Source organism: Piliocolobus tephrosceles, unplaced genomic scaffold (assembly GCF_002776525.5).
Source record: "Piliocolobus tephrosceles isolate RC106 unplaced genomic scaffold, ASM277652v3 unscaffolded_20, whole genome shotgun sequence".
In the NCBI taxonomy this organism is placed as follows: Eukaryota; Metazoa; Chordata; class Mammalia; order Primates; family Cercopithecidae; genus Piliocolobus; species Piliocolobus tephrosceles.
In genome coordinates, this window is record NW_022302087.1 from 3,790,425 (window position 1) to 3,805,112 (window position 14,688).

Below are 14,688 nucleotides of genomic sequence, written 5' to 3' on the forward strand. Positions count from 1 at the left end.
CCTTAGTAATGTCAATAAAGGGAGCCTTGGCCTATCTGGGGTTTGCCAGGTGGTGAAAAGTTGTACCAGGAGGAGGTAAGCCTATTGATTTGGGCGAAGTTATGAGAGCAGTCAGAAAGTGATGAATAACGGGAAATAAACTGACTTCCGCTCTTCGGGTTCCTGCCAGGGGTATGGAGGCATTTAGGAATAAAATAGCACAGTGGACTGAAGCCTCGTGGGAGACTTCCTGAGTCTACCTGTTCTCCAGGAGGCCGGCTTTCACGGGAATGGTATTTGGAGCCAGAAAGGTTCAAGGCTGTCCCATGACTAACTGTGCTCTTAGGCAAGTTTCTAACCTCCCACAAGCCTGTAAAATGGGATAATAACAGCACTTAGTTCAGTGATTGGTTTTGAGAATTAAGATGCCGAATAGTTACTAGGCCTTTCCTCCTCATTTCCTGCCACCTGTCTCTCACTTTGCTTCTTCCCGATGAAAGGAGATGGTTAACCGTTTTCAGCTTTAGCTCTGCCTGCTCTCTCAATCTCTCACTGTGCCTTTCTCCCTCTTTCAATATGACCAAGACACAAAGCGTGTGGTGCTCGCTGCTTAATGTACCATGCAGGGAAAGCATTTTGATTAGAGACAACCAAAATGCAGCAAGCAAGGCCGACACATCAACCCGTTATCTCCTAGCACAGGGTTTCCCACCAGCTTTGGCGTCAGGCAGACTGGAGTAGAATAACCACAGGATAGATGGCTCTAATAACACATAATATTATTCAATATTTTGAATGCCGTGTGTTTGCGTACACTAACTATATATTAATTATGGCAGAGTTTAGATTATGTGTATAAATGATGTCTATAAAAGTCACTCTGTCTTTTTAAAACATGTTTTTTTTTTTTTTGAGTAGGAGAGAGTGGGATAGTTACAGCTATCCTGCTAGCAACTGAGCATTATGTATAACGTTTGTGTTACACATGTGGTGATCTGCTATTACTGATGTTCCCTTAGGGGTCGGGACCACAAAAACTTATTGAGAGTCTTTAACTTCCCCCACAAAATTTAGGGGCCGGGTTCACAAGAATCTGGACCCTCCCACCTGACTATCACCTGTCATGTGCAGGGTGGGATAAAAGATTGAGGAAACAGGAACCAGGAAAGTCTTACCAATTTGATCAGGGTGGGCTGACTCAAGGGGATAAGAATGTGCAATTCAGTCTCCTGTTACACGTGCTAAGTAGTTACGAGGGCCCACAGGGAAAGCCGTCTTCCACTCTTCTTTCTTTCTAGCCATGAGAAATAGAAGAGAGTGGGCTTGAAATCAGAGCTGTTGCACTGGACTAGGACAGGGAAACAGGGGAAAGTCATAGTGTTTATAATGTAGGCAAGGTCTGAGGCTGAAGGAAGCGATGGAGCCCAGGGACACTGATAAGGCCATCTGGTGAGAGTGACACATGGGGGAAGGGAAAGGGCTGCATCCACTATGCGGTTCCAATAAATGTTCATAATGATACTTTAAAATCCTATGAGATCACAAGCCAAAAGAATGAGGTGAACACCTTTGAAGAAATGATGGAATAACTTTTAAATAATATTTGGCAATGATAATGTACTTTTTCACTACAACTAAAATTGTGTGGTCTTTCTGGAAAATATTTCATCTATTTATCGCCAGGGCAAATTACTACTCATCCTTTAGGAGTCATTCATTCATCTACTACACTTGTCCTGCTGTTTCTGATTCTCCTTATAGTCTTCCCAGTGCTTTCGTATTTTTTTTTTTTGGTATTTTTTTAGTAGAGACGGGGTTTCACCGTGTTAGCCAGGATGATCTTGATCTCCTGACCTCGTGATCCGCCCGTCTCGGCCTCCCAAAGTGCTGGGATTACAGGCTTGAGCCACCGCGCCCGGCCCTTCCCAGTGCTTTCAACAGATCTGGGTCTCCACCTAGCAATGATTCCCATATTGTATTGCTATTCTTGGAGAGCCTATCTCCCCTCTAGATTCCGAATTCCTTGAGAGGGGAGACTTGGGTTTTTTGTTGTTGTTGTTGTTTTTAGAGACGGGTCTCGGTGTGTTGCCCTGCCTGGACTCAAATTCCCGGGCTCAAGCGATTCTCTGCCTCAGCCTCCCAAGTAGCTGGGACTGCAGGTGTGCACCACCGGAGACTTGCTTTTTAACTCTATATCCTCAATGTCCCAAAGCCTAACATATAGTTAGTGCTCAATAAATCGTTATTCATTGAATGAAAGGATGAATGAATGCACCTGTGGATGATTGTCAAGATATTGATTGGGTCTCTCTTGAACCTATTTCTATGGGCCTATTTCTATTTCTATGTATCAAGGAGAGATACACTGTTTGACTCAGAATGGGAATAACTTTTCTCAGTTCCTGGGAGATCATTAGCAATTTTGGGATAGGATTTAATAATTGCTCCCCACAGACTTGAAGCAGTTAAGTGGCAGTAAATTGAGAGAGATGGAGGTAATTCCATACCTGGAAACAGCTGTGGAATGGAGAGAGCGAGCTCAGCAATCATGGTGACAGGGGTGGTGTTGATGGCTCTGGTCCTAGAGGTGACTAAAGCACATAGCATATGAACCCCCTGTGCAACATATTAAGTCTTTCAGGCCTCTAGAGAACCACAGGGTATCAGTGTATTCTCTGTACCTCTGTGGGATTGCCCGAGAATGCATTTGTCACCAATTTAGATACTCAGGCACTTACCTCTTTATTTCTGTCATCTTATACTGTGAACTCCAAATTTACAATGAACTATCTCTAGCTTATCTAAACATACCCTTCACCATTTAGTTTCATAACCCTGGGGGCACATTAGTATTTTATGTGATGTCTCTTCCCTGTCATCTTCCTCCAGTTCTTTCTGTTACGCTTGGCTCTCCCTGGTAATTTATTATATGAGGTTGCCTAGTTTCTGTAATTCTCAACTTCACCTCTTGGTTTCCCTTCTCAAATACTACCTTGAACCCTCTGCTCCCTTTAGCTTATGATTGACACTCTTCTTATAGTGCTTTATAAGTCTCGATGTGCACAATTGATGCAGCCATAAAAATAAATGTCTGGAAAAAGGAAGGGAAACTGAAAGAGATTTGTTTTCGCTTAGCCATTCACCTCTTTCCTTTAATGGAACTGGTGAATAAATTCAGTGAGTTAGTCTATTCAAACACCTTTGTTTCACTGAATTTATATCATTTAGCAGATCTTTTTTCGAAACCATTATGTGATGGGAGCAGCACAGTGTCAACTTGCTGTCTTATTCCTGAATTGTATTCTTCGTTTAGGACACCAAAAATTAAAAGCTAGAGAATAAATAATGGTCACATTGGAAATGGGGATTTAAGTTTGAACAAATTCAGAAATCATGAAGTGTAAAAATTGAAGAATGTTAGTCTTCTCATTTCTAATTATTAATACTGTGTAGTTTGCCGTGGTGTCGTCTCTGGGTATGTTACTATGTTAGTATAGCCTTAATTTTAAGAAAAATTCTGTTTTCCCGTTTGGCTTTTTAGTTGTCCTGATGCTTTGTAGTGCTTTGGAGTACAAAATCCAAGGAGCTATCTTCTTTCTTATTCCAACATTTTAAAGGTAATAAAATGAAACATTGCACTGGCTTTTCCTAATAGTGCCCACCTTGAGAGACATGTATTATGATGGCATTTTATGTTTCCAAGGGAATTTGCAGCCATATCTCTGTGAGGTAAATGTGTGTTTATCCCTTGACTGTATTTTGTTTTCTGTTGTTAGTGCCCTCTCTATCTTGGGTGTATTATTTTTCCATTTCATTCCATCTACACAATGAGAACAGCAGTATTGCCATATGTTGACATTGAAGGGGGATCACAGAATTAACATGAAAATGTTTATTATACCTAATTTTAAATTTTGTATTATACCTCTTATTTAAGAACTGTAAACTTCTTATTATGCACTGTTTTGGCAGTGTTTTTTCTTCAGCAGTTTGATTTTGGAATCATTTCCTTTCTGTGTTTAAAGCTACAGGCATCCTTTTTCCTGCATGGGTTTGGATTACAAAGATCTTATTTAACTTGCCAGATGTATTCCTTCTGCTTGTGCACTACGATTACACACTAAATAGAAAATGCCCAAAAGACAGTTATAAAATGAAGTGGGTTTTTTTTCCTTCGTTCTCTACCTAGGTTTTTATAACTATAACTATGACAATCTGAGGAGAAAATATTTATTCATTGTTTTAAATATTTATTGAAGTCTCCCCTCCTAGAAATGTGTACTGCTGCTGCAGCTGTTTCTATTCTGCCAAAAGCCAACTTGAATATAAAAGGTGTTTAACCGTAAGACTGAGAATTTTATTTGTTGCTGGGAGGTGGGTATATCTCTTTCTGGAAATTTGAATCTCTTTCTTGTAGTCTTAAAGTAATGTAAGTATACAATAACAAAAAAGTAGAATGATTGGGAGGACAAGACAGGTGGATCCCTTAAGGTCAGGAGTTCAAGATCAGCCTGGCCAATATGTGAGACCCTGTCTCTACTAAAAATCTAAAAATTTGCTGGGCGTGGTGGCACGTGCCTGTAATCCCAGCTATTCAGGAGGCTGGGGCACAAGAATAGCTTGAACCTGGGAGGCAGAGGGTGCAGTGAGCTGAGATTATACCACTGCAGTCCATCCTGGGCAACAAAACAAAACTTTGTCTCAAAAAAAAAGTAGAGCGACAAGACAGTTCTATTAAATACATATTTCAATAATTTTCAGCTTCAGTGTTTGGCACTAATGGCTACAGTTCTCACTGTAACTTGTGAGACTTAATTACCACTCATTCTATTTAAGTGCCTAAGTTTCTCTTCCACCATGTAGTATAAGATGAAACGAAGCTGGTCTGAGCCCTTGAGCAATTTACGTATTAAGATAGGCAAAATTTCTGTTGTAACTTCCATTGAACTTTACATTTACATGTTTAAAGGACACTTAAAAATAAGAACATATTGCTGGAAATCATGTTCTTTGTTGTCAGAAAGTAGAGCTGAAGTCAAATGGATGTCCAGGTTCATTGAAATGATTGATAAAGTGATATAATAGCTTAAACCTTAGTAAAGCAGAAGATCTGGGTTCCAGCATTCCTTTGAGAATCCAATGAAAGCTTTGTGTGCTTTTTCAGAAACCAGCACTGAGGTGGTTTGAATTTGTGTCTCCACCCAAATCTCATGTTGCCTTGTAATCCTCAATGTTGGAGGTGGGACATGGTGGGAACTGGGAGCTGATTGGATCATGGAGCTGGATTTTCCACTTGTCCTTGAGATAGTGATTTGTCACAAGATCTGGTTGTTTAAACGTGTGTAGCACCTCTCCTCTCCCCTCTCTTTCTTTCTTCTGCTCCTGCCCTGTAAGATGTGCCCGCTTCCCCTTTGCTCTCAGCCATGATTGGAAGTTTCCTGAGGTCTCCCAAGCCATGTTACCTGTACAGCCTGTGGCACAGTGAGTCAACTAAACCTCTTTTCTTTTTAAATTACACAGCCTCAGGCATTTCTTTATAGCAGTGCAAGAATGGACTAATACAGAATATTAGCATACACACACAAATTTGCACATAAGTTCATCAGGGGATAGATACACAGACCTCTCCCACCCCAATCCTCAAAGTCCTTTACGGACACTGTAAGCTATAACCCAGGTTAAAATCCTGACAATAAGAGAAGGAGGACCAAACATTATTCGGGCTTCAGGATCCTTTTATGAGTGTTTTTGATTTGAAGGAGCTGGAGTCTTTAGGTGGTTTAATTCAAGAACTTAGAATGTGTGACGTGCTGAGAATGCAGGCAGTTGATTATCTGAGGAACAAAGGAGGGAGATCCCAATGAAATGTATTGGCTTGGGGATGAAATCCTTGAGAACAGCTGAGGTCTGGACAGGTGAGAGTCAGAAAGGTCTTTTGTGCTGTGCACGCCATGAAGTCAAGGACCCTGTTTAGTTTGTTCTTCTAAACAAACTAGCTTGGTGCAAGCTACGAGCCACCAGGCTGTCAATAAATATATAGTGTTTTGTGCTCCATTTCTAGTGAGGAATTGAACCAAGAGAAACGACATAAACTCAGGGAGGGAATTCTGTGTGCGCCCCGATACAAAGTGCCTGAGATGAATGTTGGAGGCTGGGCGAGATATTTCTGCGGTCAGTTGGAAGCATAGCAAATGTTTTTATGAGAGTTGTTTAGGGTCAAATTTGCAACATTAAATGTCTTGATTTTATTGCTAAGGAACTAAGTAATAACAGAAATGTTATATCCAGTATTATATTATGAAATTCTAATGGCATTTAGAAATGGAACTTGGTAGTGAAGATTCCAAATCTGAGAAGTTAACCGCTAGACCTAAACTGCCCGCAGCAGCGGAAGAGCCGACATTTCCAATGGACTCCTCCAGCGTGCACTTTCCTAATTTCCTAGAGTGGATAGGGAAGATGGAGAGGCTTTGTGGGACAACAAAGTTATTGTTAATTTTGACTTTTTCCCTCTCGTCTTTCAGAAGCATTTAAAAAGCGGGACTGTTGTTATCAAACGCAGAACCTGCTTCACCTCCCCCACCCCTTTTTTGGCCTACTCCTTCCTCTTCCTACCTACATGCTGGGTCATCACTGTGGTGCAGTGAATCAGCTTGTGGCTTTCCTTAATTCTGAGATGTAAATAAAACCCTTAGCTATTAATTCATTTAATGCTGTGTCACCACTGGGCATTTTTTTTCCTCTTTAGATATAGAATTTGTATATCTATACATATATCTGTGTATTTTACATATATAATGCAAGTGACAGTAAAGTTTTTCCTTCCTAAAACCTTGAGCTTACCCACAGCAGAACTATGTCATTTATGTTTTATTTCCTACTAACTGTTAGGAATAAAATAATCATGTTGTGAAGTGCCTGAGGCCCAACATGCCCCAAATGAAGAGGATCGAGTAGATCACAGGCTAGTCACACAGGATATATGTGGGGCGGGGTGGGTGGGTAGGATGGTGATACCTGTTTTTTGGGACTTGGAGTTTCCACAAGGAGGGATAAGAACTAGCATATCACTTCTGCCCTCTCTCCACCCCCTCAGAGGGGAGTGCCTTTACTGGTTGTGAGGTTGGACTGAGGAACTGGGCGTGCATAGCTCAGCTTCTTCCTCCTTTCCTTTGTCTTTGGGATTTGCCTACCTGCCAAGGGCACTCTTTATTCTTCATTCTGCCCTCCATGCCATCAACTGAATAAGGGCAGACTGTGCCCCTAAAGATCAGGAGTGGTGTTTGGGGAGGCGCAGGGAGAAACCTTGAGATTCAATCTAATTCTGAGATTGCATATTAGGAAGATTACGGTTGTCACACTTCTATGCTCCATCCATCATAAGGGTGATATTTTGATCTCTGATCTACTGTACTCTTCTGACTATTTCAATTATTGTAGAAATTGGGAGCAGAATAATAGCATAATGTACTCACCTTTTCATACACTCAACAAAACAGACTAATTTGTTATAATTGCAAATTTGGATGGTATTACTCAGCCTGCGGCTTTGGAGTAGCCCCGAGTAAATTCTATTTAGAGTGAACTACATTTGGTGAGAAGCCTATCAATTTGAAATTTTGATTTTAGGTACAGAGTTTATAATTTTGACCTGACTGTACATCTTTTCCTTTTTCTTTTCACTGTGAACATGGGAAAACCATACTGAGCCGCTTTTTAAAAATGGCATTATGAGAATTAGCAGATAGAGGCATTTTGATCAGTTTCTAAACTTTTGTATGCTCTTATCTGTGAAAGGGGAATCATAGTATTTCATAAAGTTTTGAGAGGATTAAACTAAATGAGAAAATGTATTTGGGAAATAGTTCAGTACTGGCCCATCATAAGCATTCAATCAATGTTTAATCAATGTCTATGCTGTACTTGGTGCTGTGTCAGAAAAAGAGCATTCTTTATGAATTAGTGAACTTAGCAACCAAGCATTTTGCTGTCCAAGATGGAGGAATTAAAAAGATGGGAAGAAGAAACAAGTGTTATTGGTGACCTCATCTTTTCCCCTTCTGTTTATTCTCTAAATGTCTCTTTTTATTTTTAATTCAACCATTGCCATTTTGATCCTGTAAAATCTAGTTATAGTTTCTGTATGAGGGAATTTCCTTTTAAAATTGTTACTATTGCTCGAAGAAGGAGAGAAAGCCAGAAGCCAGCTGCCAACTGGATCTCTTGGTGACATCCCCACTGTCCTGTGGAATCAACTGAGCCCAGTTCAGAGGAGAGAGAGTGAGAGGCTGGTAGGTGGCTCATGCTGCCAGACTAGTCTAAACTGAATATGGAAAGAGAGAAGAAGAAATGTTTAAACACAACCTTAAAGTTTTCTTTAAATATTTTTTTAGATTTAGGGGGTACAAGTGCAATTGTGTTACTTGAGTATAACACGTAGCCATTGCCCGAAGAGTGTTGTACGTTGTACCCATTAAGTAATTTCTCTCCCTTATTCCCCTCCCACCTCCCACCCTGCCTCTTCCCCAGTGTCTGTTACTCCACTCTCTACGCCCATGTGTACACGTTATTGAGCTCCCACTCAAAAGTGAGAACATGCAATATTTGACTTTCTGAGTTACTTCACTTAAGATGATGGCCTTCAGTTCCATCCACATTGCTGCAGAAGACAGAAGTTTATTCTTTTTTATGGCTGAGTAGTATTTCATTGTGTATAAAAACCACACTTTCTTTATTCAGTCATCCATTGATGGGCACTTAGGTTGATTGATTGCACATCTTTGCTAATGTGAATAGTATTAAGTTGGTGCAAAAGTAATTGCGGTTTTTAATTACTTTCAATGGCGAAAACCGCAATAACCGAATGCTGTGATAAACATATGGGTATAGGTATTTTTTTATATAATGATCTTTTCCTTTGGGTAGAAACCCAGTAGTGGGGATTGCTGGATTGAATGATAGTTCTATTTTTAGTTATTTGAGAAATCTCCATGCTGTTTTCCATGGAGGTTGCGCTAATTTATATTCCCATCAACAGTGTATAAGCGTTACCTTTTCTCCACATTCTTATCAACATCTGTGATTTTTGACTCTTAAATTTAATTTTAAATTGTATAGATTTAGGGGATACAAGTGCTGGTGTAAGACGGTATCTCAGTGTGGTTTTGATTTGCATTTCTCTGATGATTAATGTGGCTGAGCACTTTTTCATATGCTTTTTGGCCATTTGTATATCCTCTTTTGAGGAATGTCTGTTCATGTGCTTTGCCCACTTTTTAATGGAGTTATTTTGTTGTTTTTTGTTGTTGTTGAGTTGTTTGAGTTTCTGATAGATTTTGAATATATTAGCCCTTTATCAAATGTGTAGTTTGCAAATATTTTCTCCCATTCTGTGTGTTGTCTCTTCACTCTTGATTATTTCTTTTACTGTCAGAAGTGTTTTAGTTTAATTAAGTCCCATTTGTCTATTTTTGGTTTTGTCTCATTTGCTTTTGAGGTCTTCATCATTGAAAATTTCTTTTTTATTTGTCTTGAACGTAAAACAAGATTTCACCAAACTTTTTTAGTTTCTTTTCTTTTTTTTTTTTTTAGACTAGAGTCTCACTCTGTCACCTCTCCCAGGCTGGAGTGCAGCGGCACGATCTCGGCTTGCTGTAAATTTCGTCTCCTGGGTTCAAGTGATTCTCCTGCCTCAGCCTCCTGAGTAGCTGAGATTACAGGCATGCATCACCACACCTGGCAAATTTTTGTATTTTTAATAAAGACAGGGTTTCACGATGTTGGCCAGGCTGATCTTGAAGTTCTGAACTCAAGTGATCTGCCCGCTTCAGCCTCCCAAGGTGCTGGGATTACAGGTGTGAGCCACCGCACCCAGCCAGTTCATTTACTCTTCTTACAGAATAGCCACATTTTCTGTTTCCAGGTGCTCACAAGCCCTAGGTGTCAGGGTTGGAAGATGTAGATTGAAGTTGGTTCTGACTCTTCATCATCTCTACAATTTCACAATAGCTCCATCACAGTTGGTTCTTCCTGGAGATGTGCTGTGGGAGAAGGAAGCTGCTTCCTACACTCAGTCTATAAATCCCCAGCTCTAACCATTCACCTCTTTCTCAGAACTGGCAGGTGCCAATAATCTCCTAGCAGGGTCATGGTTTAAGAAGAAGAAAAAGAAATAAATCAAAGTAAGGTGTATTCTCTCTCTCTTTTAGTTCTGGGTCTACACTATTTGTTTGCTTCCACGTGACTTGTGGCAGTGAAGTAACCATTTTTCTCTGTACTAAGGGAGGGAGATTCTTTCTCTCTGAGCAGCCTTCAAGTCTTGTTCAGTGTAAGTATGATGGCCTGGAGTCTGGCATGATGAAGTAGCAGAGAGAGCCCTGGGTTCATCAGCAGAAGGCTCTGGTTCTGCCTTGTCATTAACTACCTGGAAGGAAATATACCCCACCCCCTGTGCTTCATGGTGATCTTCAGAAAAATGATGAGATGAGGCTTAATGATATCTTAATTCCATTCTAATTCCAATATTAGAGGAAGCATATCTTATGAGTCAGAAGGTAGATTTAATTAATTTTTATTTATTTATTTTTAAAATATTTATTTATCTAGAAATAGCATCTCACTTGGTTACCCAAGCTGGAGTGCAGTGTGAGATCATGGCTCACTGCAGCCTGCAGTCTGGAACTCCTGGGCTCAAGTGATCCTTGCACCTCAGTCTAATGGATAGCTAGGACTATAGCTGCATGCCCCCACACCTGGCTATTTTTTATTTTATTTTTTTAATAGAGAGCCTCATTATGTTGTCCTGGCTGGTTTTGAACTCCTGGCCTAAATGCAATCCTCCTGTCTCAGCCTCCCAAAGTGCTGGGATTACAGTATGAGTCGACACTCCTGGCCTGATTAATTTTTAGATTATTGAATTTTTTTAAAAAACCCTGCTGTTGTATTAATGTTACTCAATTACATTCCAATTTCACAGTGTAAACCTACTTTTATATGCTTAGTAAGCTTGAAGCTTTTTAACAAATTCACTTGATTGCTGTCCAATACTTGGTTATTAATTTAAATTAAATATTATCTATTTAATTATGAATTGCCACGTGGTAAGCAAAATAATTCAGGAGTTGGAGATTCTTCCTTTAATAATGCTTAGGTTTTAGAAATGTACAAATAATCTGAGTCCAGGAAAACTCCCGTGTCATCTAATACTGCATTTCATTAACTCTAAGATGCATGGTTTTGCACATTTTTGTATCCCTGAAATTGAAATTTGTCTTACAATAGATGGCATCTTAGTATTATGTCATATATTAGTTGGTGATGCTTTTCTTTTTTAATAAATACTTAATAGCATGCTTGCAGTTAATGACATCTTAGACTTAAAATATAGCACATATTAATTTACTATAAACATCTAATTTAAGAGTAGTTTTCTAATCTTACATAAATGCACTATACATGTTAATCCTTTATCTTAAATGAGTGTTTCATGAACCTAATGTATCCTAACATAATCATTTTTAGCACAGAAAGCTACATTGTGCATTTTTTATTCAATGGAATTTCCAACTTGGGCCTAAACTGGAATTTATTATAACATGTCTAGTCACGTTGGGAGAAACTGGCTATGCATATGAGGTGTTAATGTATATGAATTTATTCAAATGGGGTGCTTTCAGAGAAGGGAGAAAGTTTTGTTTTGGAGTCTATAGCTGGAGACTATGGCATGTCAGTTGGAGTCTATAGCTGGAGACTAGGCATGTCAGTTGGGTTCTATGGGAAGCAGATATTGAGACAGAGTTGGGAGTACAAGCAGTTTTATTAGAGATAGCACCTATGAAATATAAAAGATAGAGGAATTGTATTGGGCAGGGAATGCCCACAGATTAGACAAAGTCTCAGAAAATCCAACAGGGAGCTTTGAAGCAAAGATTGTCCATGAGATTGAGCCCACTAGTAAGCAGAAATGGCCAGGCCCTAGTACCCCCACTCTTCTCTGACTAGTTGGGGAATAGATAGCGATTCTTGTCATGAACTTCTGTCTGAATCCTGTAATGAAAGGTGTGCCAATAACTGTGAAACATCCTAACAAGTTAGCTCGACACAGTTTTGTGGGTGCTGGCAGAAGACATGAGACTCCTGGGTCAGAGACAAAGGGCTTTATTATTCATGGCATAGTAGTCAGCATGTTTGAATTGATTCCACTTGCTCCAGTTCCCAGAGGGAGATGCAAAAGGGCTAGGTGAAGCCTGCGCAAATCCGCCCTCTGTTCCAGGGAAAGACACTCTATTTTCCAAAGTAGAGCTGTTGGCCATACAAACATCACTAAAACAATAATTCAGAACAAAGTTAGCCAGAGCCTCTGCTCACAAGATGTGCAGAAATGTGAGAGACCCCTGGGGAACTGACTTCCAGCAAGGTTCTCCAAATAGAGGCTGAAGGAAATATTTTCATTAGTGACTTTGGAAGGTGAGGAGCAAAAAGCAGAGAGATAATCCTGTCTTTTTTTTTTTTTTTCTTTGAGATAGGCTCTCTCTCTTGCCCAGGCTGGAGTGCAATGTTCACCACAGCCTTGAACTCCTGGTCTCAAGCAATTCTCCTCTCTCAGTCTCCTGAGTAGCTGGGAATACAGGTGTGCACCACCATGATCAGCTAGTTTTTAAAGTCTTGTAGATACCAGGTCTCCCTATGTTGCCCAGGCTAGTCATGAACTTCTGGCCTGAAGCAATCTTCCTGCCTTGGCTTCCTAAATTGCTGGGATCGCAGGGATGAACCACCATGTCCAGCCATGTTGACACAAAGTAGGGAGAGAGACCGTATTAGTCTGTTCTCACGCTGCTAATAAAGACATACATGAGACTGGGTAATATATAAGGAAAGAGGTTTAATTGACTCAGAGTTCCACATGGCTGGGGAGGCCTCTCAATCATGGCAGAAGGTGAAGGAGGAGCAAAGTCACATCTTACATGGCAATAGGCAAAGAGCATGTGCAAGGGAACTCCCCTTATAAAACCATCAGATCTTGTGAGACTTATTCACTCTCATGTGAACAGCATGGGAAAGACTCACCCCCTTGATTCAATTACCTCTCACTGGGTCTCTCCCAGACATGTCAGAATTATGGGAACTACAATTCAGATGAGATTTGGGTGGGGACACAGCCAAATCATATCAGGGTCATTCTTCTTGCAACTTATTCTTGTGACACAGAGGGACTTTAGCTCCAAGAGAATTACAGTGAAGGCCATGCCATATAGGCATCTTCAGTGTTTGCAGTTTGAGAAGTAGCAAAAAACAAGACTATTGGCATGAACATCAGTACTTTGCCTGACTTCTCTCAGTGTTTGACTATAGCGAATTAGGCCACAGGTTAAACATAAGATTGTTTGTGAAAACTTCGAGATACCCTTTCAGGACCTCTAGAGATAATTGGGCATGGCTGCGGAGGCTTGTTTTGCATGAAACTGATTTACGTCTGCTATAGAGGTGAGAAAAAGAGGCAGGAAATAGGAGATGTGACCTTTAATATTATTCTACCAATACACAACTGCTGGGGAGGCCTGCCCAGAGAAACTCAGGTCACGCCAAAGGTGCTTATTCTGTAGTTCTCATAAGTTCTTTGATGTATAAATTACTATATTTAGTAATTCTGTCCAACCTAATTATAGTTGGCCATGTATCTATTTCCGTTTTTGTTCCCTAACCTTCCTTTCTCCTGAATACCTAACCTAAGGAAAGCCTGAGTAAGCAAATAATTTCATCCAGATTTAAAAAAAAGTTAGAGTTTTAGAATTAATGAAGGAATTTCTTGTTCACATTTCAACGCTCATTTCAACGTTTACCTCCTCCTTGCAGCTGGTTCATTTCAGATCACAGTGGTTTCTTCCTCCTTAAACTCATACAACTGATTTTCTCATTCCAAGGATGGCAAAAATGTTTCTTCACATATATTGAATTCATAGGGAGTGACTAGTGGAGTGCTTTGGTGGGAACTGTGAAACTGTGTCTCAACTCTTGTGCAAGGCTGCCATGGGAAATGCGGCCCATGAATTTGGAATATAGAGGCTGCTGTGTGCATGTTATTTACTTAATGATACTTCCTGACTAGTTCTTTAAAAGTTTTCCATAGTGTACAACTTTTTTCCACAGAAGCAACGAAATCTTATAAAACCAGTGTTCTTTTGTGTCTTAGTCTATTGGGGATGCTATAACAATATGCCTTAGACTGGGGATCTTATAAGCAAGAGGAATTTATTTATTATAGTTCTGGAGGCTAAGAAGTTCAAGATTAAGGTGCCAGCAGATTGGGTATTTGGCAAGGGGCTGTTTCGTGGTTCATAGAAACCCCTTCGTCTTGTGTCCTCACATGGTGGGAGTGGCAAATGAGCTCCCTTGGCCTATTTTGTAAGGGCATTAGTCCATTATTAGAGGCCTCAAGCCCTAATCACCTCCCCAAAGGCCCTACCTCCTAATACCATCACTTTGGGGGCTATAATTTCAACATATGAATTTTAGGGGGAACACAGACATTCAGACCATAGCAGTTTTCAAAACAAATGTGGAAAACATTACAAAGAATGAAACTCTCTTGCAAGATTGCAATGTACATTGCCATAATAAAGGTGATGAGAAATTGTGCATTAAAGAAAACTACTTGAATATATATATAATCTAGAAACTCCAAATTATTATTTTTTTTTTACCACAGAACCT